We start from the raw sequence: 9,104 nt of genomic DNA on the forward strand, positions 1-9,104 counted from the left end.
AACTTTTCACATCCATCACATTTGCGTACGAGGTCTTGTGCATCAGCATGAGCTGTTAGCCAATAGAACCCATGACGAAAAGCTTTTTCCACCAAGGATCTTGAGCTGGCATGATGCCCACAGTCGCGTGTGTGGATTTCATTCATGTCCTTCCTATGGAGACACACATTGCTGAAAAATGTTAGTGTTGCTCCGCTAATGTAACTCGCCTTTGATGATGGTCATCGATTTAGATCGACGAACTATCTGGCGGGCCTTAACTTCCTCAGCTGGGAGTATCCTCAAGTGAGGTACGCTAAATACCGTACCGTCCAATCTTGGGTAGCTCGAAGAGCCGCCACTAGCTCTCACTCCAAGTGTAGGATAGCTATATCCTCTTAAGATGGTAATTTCATCGAAGGGTTGTGAAGGACATCCAAAAAGACATTGGGAGGGACTGGCTTCCAATGAGAACCAAGTCGTGATAAAGCATCCGCCGCCTCATTGAGTCGGCGACCTATGTGATCGACTTGATAGACATGGAAAGAACCTGCCACCTAGGTGACTACTCGTTGATAAGGCACCATCAAAGGATCTCTAGAATCCCAGGTCCCTGAAACAATTTGCGCCACTAAGTCTGAGTCACCCAAACATATAACCCGGCTGTGATTCATCTCCTTGGCCATTCTTAGCCCATGTAAAAGGGCCTCATATTCAGATGCATTATTAGTACACGGAAACATGAGCCTAAAACATAACAGAATTGCTCACCTCGTGAGGAAGTTAACATGACTCCAGCCCCGAACCCTTCTAATTGTCTGGACCCATCAAGGTGCAAGGTCCAGTATGTGTTATTTGGCATGTCTTCTCGAACCTGTAGCTCTGTCTAATCATTGATGAACTCTACCAATGCTTGGGATTGTATGGCCGTTTGGGGTGTGTACTTCACATGATGTAGGGTGAGCTCGATTGCCCCAAAGACTGGTTTCTGCCAATGTGGATATCGCAGCTTGGATAGGGTCAAGACTTCACTAACGAAATAAACCGGTTGTTGGACTGGATATTCCTTTCCTTCCTCCTTCCATTCGACGACAACTGCAATGCTTACCTCCTTTGAATTGGCAGCAATGTACAAGAGCATGGTCTCTTTGTCAGTTGGGCGGCTAGGATAGACGGCTCAGCCAACTGCTTCTTGAGTGCTTGAAAGGCTTTGTTGGTTGCGTCAGTCCAAACAAAATTGTCTATTTTCTTCAACAACTGATAAAGAGGGATTGCCCTCTCCCTCATACGGCTTATAAACCAGCTTAAGGTTGCAATACGGCCCGTCAGGCTTTGAACCTGGTTTAGGTTAGCAGGCTTACCCAGCAAGGTTACTGCCTTGATCTTGTCAGGGTAGGCTTCAATGCCTCGTTCACAAACCAAGGAGCCCATCAGTCTACTAGCACGGACCCCAAAGACACACTTCACCGAGTTAAGCTTCATCCCAAGAGTATCTCCTTCATTCGAGACTTCGCCACGATCTCATCAACATAGGTGTGAGCGTTGCACCCAATCTATGAGTGAAGGCAATTCTGCACACATCGTTGGTAAGTCGCCCCCATGCTCTTAAGCCCAAAAGGCCTAGAAACATAGAAAGAAGGCACCAAAGGGGGTTATAAAATATGTCTTCTCCAAATCCTCCTTAGCCATTTTGATCTGATGATAGCCTGAGTATGCATCCACAAATCACAATCGCTCGCAACCCACCGTAGAGTCAATGATCTAGTCGATGCGCAGGGGGCGAAAGGATCTTTGGGACACTCTTTGTTGAGGTCCATGTAATGAACACACATGCGCCAGGTGGTGCTTTACTTCAGAACAAGCACCGGGTTAGCCAACCATTCAGGATGAAAAACTTCAACGATAAACCCGGCAGCTAGGAGTCGGGCTACCACTTCCCCAATAGCCTTCCATATCTCCTTGTTAAAATGACAGATGTACTGTCGTACTTGTTTCCTATTTGGGTTCACATTATGATGGTGCTCAGCGAGTTCCCTCGGTATTCCATGCATGTCAGAAGGCTTCCATGCAAAGATGTCCTGATTCTCACGGATGAACTCAATGAGCGCGCTTTCCTAATTAGGATCCAGACCGGTCCCAATGTTGAACTGCTTGGATGAGTTTCTTAGGATGAAGTCAATTTAATCAGCCGTCTTAAACTTGAGAGGTTCCTCGGACTCGATAGTTGGCTTCTTGAGAGGACTCATGTCGGCCGGGTCGACATTTGTTGTGTAAAACTTTAGTTCTTTAGCTGAGCAGGATGACTCCACGTGATCTTCATCCCCTTCCTCATATTCCTAAGCCATTTTCCTATCTCCTTTCTCTGTGATAGTGTCGTTGGGACCCGACATCTTAAGCTTTAGGTATACATAACATGGGCGAGCCATGAAATGTGCGTAAGCCGGTCTTCCAAAGTGAGCGTGATACGGGCTTTGTGTCTTCACCACTTCAAAAGTTAAGGGCTCGATCATGTAGTTGTGCTCTTCGTCGAAGGCCACGTCGATCTTAATTCGCCCGACTGGATATGCCAACATCCTCTGAACGATGCCAGGGAAAACGGTGGTTGAAGTCTCCAAGTTGTTGTCAGGGAGATTCATCCGCCAAAAGGTGTCATAATATAGTATGTTGATGATGGTTCTTTCATCGATGAGGACCCTTGAGAGGTTATAGCCACCCACTTGAGGTGCTACCACCAAAGCCAGATCTCCGGGGTTGTTTATTTGGGGAGGGTTATCATGTCCGCTCCAGGTGATTGGCTGCTCAAACCATTGGTGATACTGGGGAATCGTCGGCTTGATCATTCTAATAGTTGTCTTCTCACCATCATGTCTAGTTTTCAAGCATTGGTGGTGAAGACATGGTACTGGCCACTACTTGGCTGTTTGAGACCCGCGAGGGGTATCCTGACCCGGACGTTCCTCTTTGTGCTTCTCGAGAATCCAGTTCTGGAAAACTCATATGATATGGTAGTCCTCCCATCAATGATTGGTCGGCTTCTCCTCAGTACCATGTTTAGGGCAATCCGCCTTGAACACAGACTCGTAGTTGGGAACCTTATTCGCTTGATGATCCTTAGGGAGACCGCTCTTCCGCTAGTTCTTGAAATGAGTGTTGGTACTGAGCGCGGTTCTGACCTGACTTCGGGTCGCTTCCGCTTGTGGTTAACTTGGCCATCAACGTCCCCATCTTTGAGATGATTTGCTAACCCGGTGTTCCCCACCATGGTGTGGTTTCAGCAAGCCCTACACCGACTGGGCTCAGCGCGACAAGCCAGCTTGACGATGTTGGTCCAGATGTCTGGCTCGGGCCCTATATCGTTGACCTTACCTATGAAGATGTGGATCTTGCTCAAGGGGACCCAGTACACGTACTCGATTGAGCCGACATCGGGACCCCATCTTGAATTGTCGATGTAGATCTTGCAACAGTGACTCTTGGTTATCTGACCTGCCACATAGCTCCCAAACCCTGGAAGAGCTCCCTCCGAGAACTTAACTCCACCTTGTGATAGCCCCATGGTGGGCGCCAACTATCGTGGTCTTGTCATGGCAGATGTCCTCGTGAACGGACTTAGTGGTGATCCCATCATCGTAGTGTGACAAATCGAGAGGTTTATCAGGAGCGAGAGACTAGTTTAGCCAGGTTTGGCCCCTTCGATGGAGGTAAAAGCCTATGTCCTGCTTTGTGTCTATATTTATGGGGATCTCTATTACAAGGATGTTTAATTGCTAACCTAGCTCTAGAGAGTTTCTTACTTGGTCTTTCTAGCTCAAGAGCTCTCTTTTATATATAGGTAGAGGCCTCGAGTTTACACCAGAGTTTAGGTCACATAAACACCCGTGACTTACTACAATTGTTTTTTTATCTTTCTTCCCAAGTTAAGAAAACTTCTAGCATCTCGTGCCTTGTGTGGGCCTTGAGTCGCCGTCTTCCGGTGTTGGGCCGCGAGGAGGCTTTCTCGATAAGTCTTTTAGTCCATCTTCTTTTCTTCTCTGTGGTTTGACCCAGCCTAGTATGGCGGGTTATACGGTGGGGTTATATCCCCGAAATGGGACATTGGAGTGGTGCTCCGGCGTTGGCGCCGGTAGAAATTGGAGGAAGGTGGTCATTTGGATCAGGAGACAAGGGAGGTGGGGGTCGTGCGGGAGGTGGGTTGTGCTTTTTGTTGTAGTTTGATATATATATATATATATATATATATATATATAGTTATTCTGCGCATACTTCCCAACTGCACGCCCAACGTTACTGCACTACATCCCTATCAAACGAAACACTGCAATGTCACTAGAAAAAAGGCACACACTTTTACAACACCGCTTTGGCTGTAGTTTTTAAACCGTTTGTCGGAATGAGGCATATAATATACCGTTAGATTTCTACGGAAAATCCCCAACCCCTTCATGTTGAACATGTTTCGCGATTCCTCGCGGTTTGAGACCGGTTTTGAAAATGGTGGCCACACAATGGGCTGCAGCTAGCGTATTTCCGCGATGTTTCCTAAACCGCTCGTCGGAATGAACAAAACGATATGGCGTTGGAAAGATATCTTCGAGCCACATCTTTTTCGTGTACATTACTCTCTCTAATTCCTGACGGTTTGAGAGTAATATCAAATTTACTAAAAAGGGGGAATTCTGTTTTTTGAAAAATTTCGTTTTTTTGGGACTGTTTTCGCTGCAGTTTTTAAACCGTTCCTCGGAACGAGGCGTATGATACGGCGTTGAAAATCTGTGTAATATTCACAACTTTCATGTGCTGGTCATTTGTTGAGATTCCGCACGGTTTAAAACGAATTTTGAAAATGGTGCCGCTACCTACGAGTTCCAGCGAGCGTATTTTCATCAATTTTTCAAAACCGCTCATCCGAATGAAGCAAATAATATGGCGTTGGAATGGTATCGACAAGACACACCTTTTTCATTTAGAATACTCTCTCTACTTCCTGATGATTTAAGAGCAGTTTTAAGTTTATCGAAATGCAGACACTTTGTTTTTTCGCGACGCGTGAACCACGTCACATAGAAGAACGCACTGCTTCAGATGAAAAAACGCACTGCATCCAAATGGCAAGCAAACTTTATTATCATTTTTCTCAGAAGTAAATGTTCTCAGACGAAAAAATGGGACGCACTTCATGTCCCAGATAAGTGAACCGCAAACACCATCGAAAAATGAACCACACTAAAAAAAATCATTTCTGTGAGATTTTTGCACACTTCATATTGTGATTAAGTAAGATTTTTTTTTCACACTTCATATTGCGATTGAGTGAACCACAATACCGCCCGAAGTGAGCCGTGACAAAACAAAGAATGAACCACATGACCTTTTATCTTTGTCATACTTATTATATGTTGCGCGTAGCCCACGCGAGTGGACGACTACGCCAAGTGGAACGGCATAATTTCAGTTTTGATTTTCTTTTCGACTTCATGCATAGAGATAGTGAACTGCTCTGAAAGGGATGTTACATGGACGAAAACAGCAATCCACATGGTCGAGAAAAATGGAGCGCAACACAACAATGGATGCACTCCTTTTCACATAAAATCATATAATATGTGCATGGAAAACAACACCGTTCATCTCTGAAAAACAGCAAAAACTTTGCACTCACACTCAGCGTGGTGCACTCACGCGCCCATTGGACTGCACGTGCTCACCGTCTGCACTACACGAGAGGTGAGGTGGTGCTCGGAGAAGATCGAGTTGGGCGGGTGAGGTAGCGTCGTGCTGCGCCTATCTAGGATGTCGAGCTGCAGGCGGTTGCTACATTGGATTCAACCCCACTCCCCATCGCGCACGATCGCTAATGGTGTGGGCTGCTTCACCGCATTCCGCATGCATCCATAGTGTGGATGGAGGAAGCCAGACCAGGGAAGATATAGCTCGCTGAAGTCCACAACTGTTGCAAGCTGCACCCAAACCACCAAAGAGCTGCGCACATTAACATGGTCAAATTGAAACATACAATAAGAGAAACTACTAAGTAGACATACAACAAGATAAACTACTTGAAGAAAGTATGTCATTGGCCACCCATGGTGCAACGCACTTGTCCGCACCAAAAACACACATGAACAACGAATGGAGAAGAGAGCTGAAAGTGAGGTTCGTACTCGTAGCCCAGATGCCCGATGAGCTGCACGCCACGCTCGCCCACACTGCACGCCCAGCGAGATGCACGCCACGCTCGCCCGCACTACACGCCCAGCGAGATGATGCACGCCACGCTCGCCCGCACTACACGCCACGCTCGTCCGCAGAGCATGCCCGGCGAACTGCGCGCCATACTCGCCACACTACACACCCGTCAGGTTCAAGGACCTGCAAACACACACGACAGCAAGCTGCACGTCCTATATTAAGGGTGGAGAGGAGCAGAAAGCAGAAAGTACACACCGCACCCGCCCCCGTACCGCAGATACGATCGTGCTCTACTACACGCGCCAAACTATCACACTTCACACGAGTGATCCTGAACTGCCAACATCGTCTTAGTTGGAGAAGGGAGAGGCCGGAGGGGAGGTAGAACGAAGAAGCCACCACCCACGGCGGACAACAAGGTGGAGGCGAGCATCAGGGGCTACGAACGCATCAACGGGTTACCCGTGGCACCTCCATCGGACAATATCTCAATCTGAAAAGGATCTCAGAGGAGGTTGGTTGGGGGAGAGAAGAGGATGGCCGGAGGCCGATGGTGGATCTCTATGAGGGAGGGATTGTTCATTGACCCGACGAGGTAGGGGGAGGTAGCCAGTGCAAGGCCGATGGGGTGGATATTGCGAGTGGAGGGAGGTGATCCTCCGCCCACAGCGAGCACGCCGGTCGTTGGATCCGGGGCCGAATCGATGGATTTGTGCCTCGGGTCGCCGGATCTGACGTAGTTGAGGCTTGGCTCCATGCGCAACGAGTGTAGGGGTGCCATTGCCAGGCCGCGCTAGGTGGTGAGGAGGCAATGGTGATGGGATGGAGCTCGGCGAGGCAGGAGACCGGCGGCGGTGCCTGCAGTGACCGGATTCGATGATGATGGCCTCGCCCGTGGCCCGTGGTCGATGGATTTGGTGCACGAGGCAGGGATCAGGCTATCACCCATGAACCGCATGGTGTCAACCGCCGATCCATCAGGACGTGGCGCTAAATGGGGTTTGTGTAGTCTGGACGACGCCGAAAGTAGTGCGGTGGAGCCGGGGGCCGTCGAATCTGGCGGAGGAGCCAAGGCTCGATTCACGAGCGGCACGGCAGCGCGGTAGAAGGTGGTTGGGGCGGAGCAATCCGTGGAAGGTTGCGGCGCCTCGTGGTGGAAGGAGGGGTGGTCAGATGTGGAGGGTCGCATGGGGAGGTGGTTGCGGGGGGAGGAGGGTAGCTTCGGTGCGGCGCCGGGGGATCATACCTGGCCAAACGGGCCGGCCCGGCACGGCCCGGCCCACCGTAATCATACCAGGCACGGCACGGCCTGTCTGGGCCTGATTAATATACGGGTCGTTCCATGCCGGCCCGCGTGCCAAGGGTCCAGGCCCAAACACGGCACGTTGCCTAATCGGGCCGGTCCACGGCACGTTTAGGCCCGCGGCACGACACGAAAAAACCTGGAAAAACCTAAAAGAAAAAAAATCCCACCCGCGTCGTCGCGCGCCTCCCGCGTCTCGCGGCTCTCGCCTCCCGCGCATCTCCCGCCCGCACACAGGCCGAAATCTCCTGCGCGCGCCTCCCGCGTCTCCCGCCGTCCTCAAATCTCGCGCATCTCCCGCTTCTCCCGCCCGCTGCCTCAAATCTCGCGCGTCTCCCGCCTGCCCCGCTGTGAAACAAATCGCTGGTCGCTGACTCGCAGCCTCGCTCGCTCCTCGCGCCACCTAATCGTGCCGTACCGGGCTGGCACGCGGGCTGAGGGTCGCGGCCCAGGCACGGCCCATGGCGTGCTCGTGCCTGGCCCGGGCACGATTAGGCCGTGTCGGGCCCGGCCCGTGTCGTGCCTGGCCTGCGGGCAGTCGGGCCGGCCCGGCAGGCACGACCCGTTTGGCCAGGTTTGGGGGGGATGGGGGTGGGGCGGCAAGCATTGCCTAGGTAGGAGGAAGGCCCGGGAGGGATGCGGTGCGGGAGAAGGTGGGGTGAGGTCTTTCTTTTTTCTATGCTCAGTGTGTTTCGGTTATTGTTTGCGGAACGAGAGTGTTATCAAAATAAGCTTATTTTACGCAGAATAAGAGTCTTAGGGAGTGTTTATTTTGCACAGAATGAGGGTCTTAAGGATCGACTACTCGTGGTGAGGAATTTATTCCTCACCCCACCCCTCAAATCAGGGTCGTAAGAAAACTGCAGGCAAGGTAAGAAAACATGAGGCAAACGTAAGAAAGCCATCGTGCCCAGCCCACGAGCCACTAATGTTAACTATGGAAAGAGGAAACATAAGATTACTTCAGTGGGACGTGATGTAAGAAAACTGGTCCCTCTGTGCAGCATAAAATTACCTCGGTAACTTGCATGAATCGAAAGATAACTTTTTTTTTGTTATTTGCATGCTAAGAAACCAGAAAATATGTGGTCTGCATCGTACTAAAAAAATTATGTCTCTAAACACCTAAAGCCACACAACATAATTAGCCCACCAACGTGTAAGGAAAATACCAGGCAAGGGGACTATTCTGTTTTCTATCCTTATTAGAAAGTCATTTTTCAATAAGTTCTGATGGCTGGACGTAAGATTATGCCTGATTAGATGACATTAGATTTACTGGGACAGCAACATGTCGTAAGGACTCTATACCATTGATTGGACGTAATATTATTGGCACAGCTAATTTCCTTACGAATTAATTTGTGCAAACAAACAAGTTTTTAGTTAAACTTTGTTTCATTAGATTTAATAATCATTTAACATTGCTGACAAGAAAATCAGTAACAACTAGCAGATCGTGCATGCGAGCACCTTTTTGATTTCCTAACTTGCCCAATACTGTCAGCCAAGGGGATCGAATGACCAATCAGATTCAGAAAAGTGCAGTATGGTTCAAAGGTCAACATACTTTGACTGTAAAGGTGCCATTCAAAAAGGGCTAAAACTTGATGAAAACGTACCTGACTGCTGG

The 9,104-nt window shown here is 49.3% G+C and overlaps 1 long non-coding RNA gene across 2 annotated transcripts; it reads right to left on the reverse strand.

The window, feature by feature from the left end:
- Window positions 1-5,515: 5,515 nt before the first annotated feature.
- Window positions 5,516-7,923, reverse strand: LOC123446307. 2 transcript variants are annotated; one of them, XR_006631301.1, is made up of 2 exons: window positions 6,441-7,923; window positions 5,516-6,348 (listed from the first exon to the last, which is right to left on the reverse strand). It is a non-coding gene; the product is annotated as an uncharacterized LOC123446307 (long non-coding RNA). The 2 variants fall into 2 exon arrangements; XR_006631300.1 differs by having other exon boundaries at window positions 5,516-6,371.
- Window positions 7,924-9,104: the final 1,181 nt, after the last annotated feature.

The sequence above is a fragment of the Hordeum vulgare genome, chromosome 4H (assembly GCF_904849725.1).
Source record: "Hordeum vulgare subsp. vulgare chromosome 4H, MorexV3_pseudomolecules_assembly, whole genome shotgun sequence".
Taxonomy (NCBI): Eukaryota; Viridiplantae; Streptophyta; class Magnoliopsida; order Poales; family Poaceae; genus Hordeum; species Hordeum vulgare.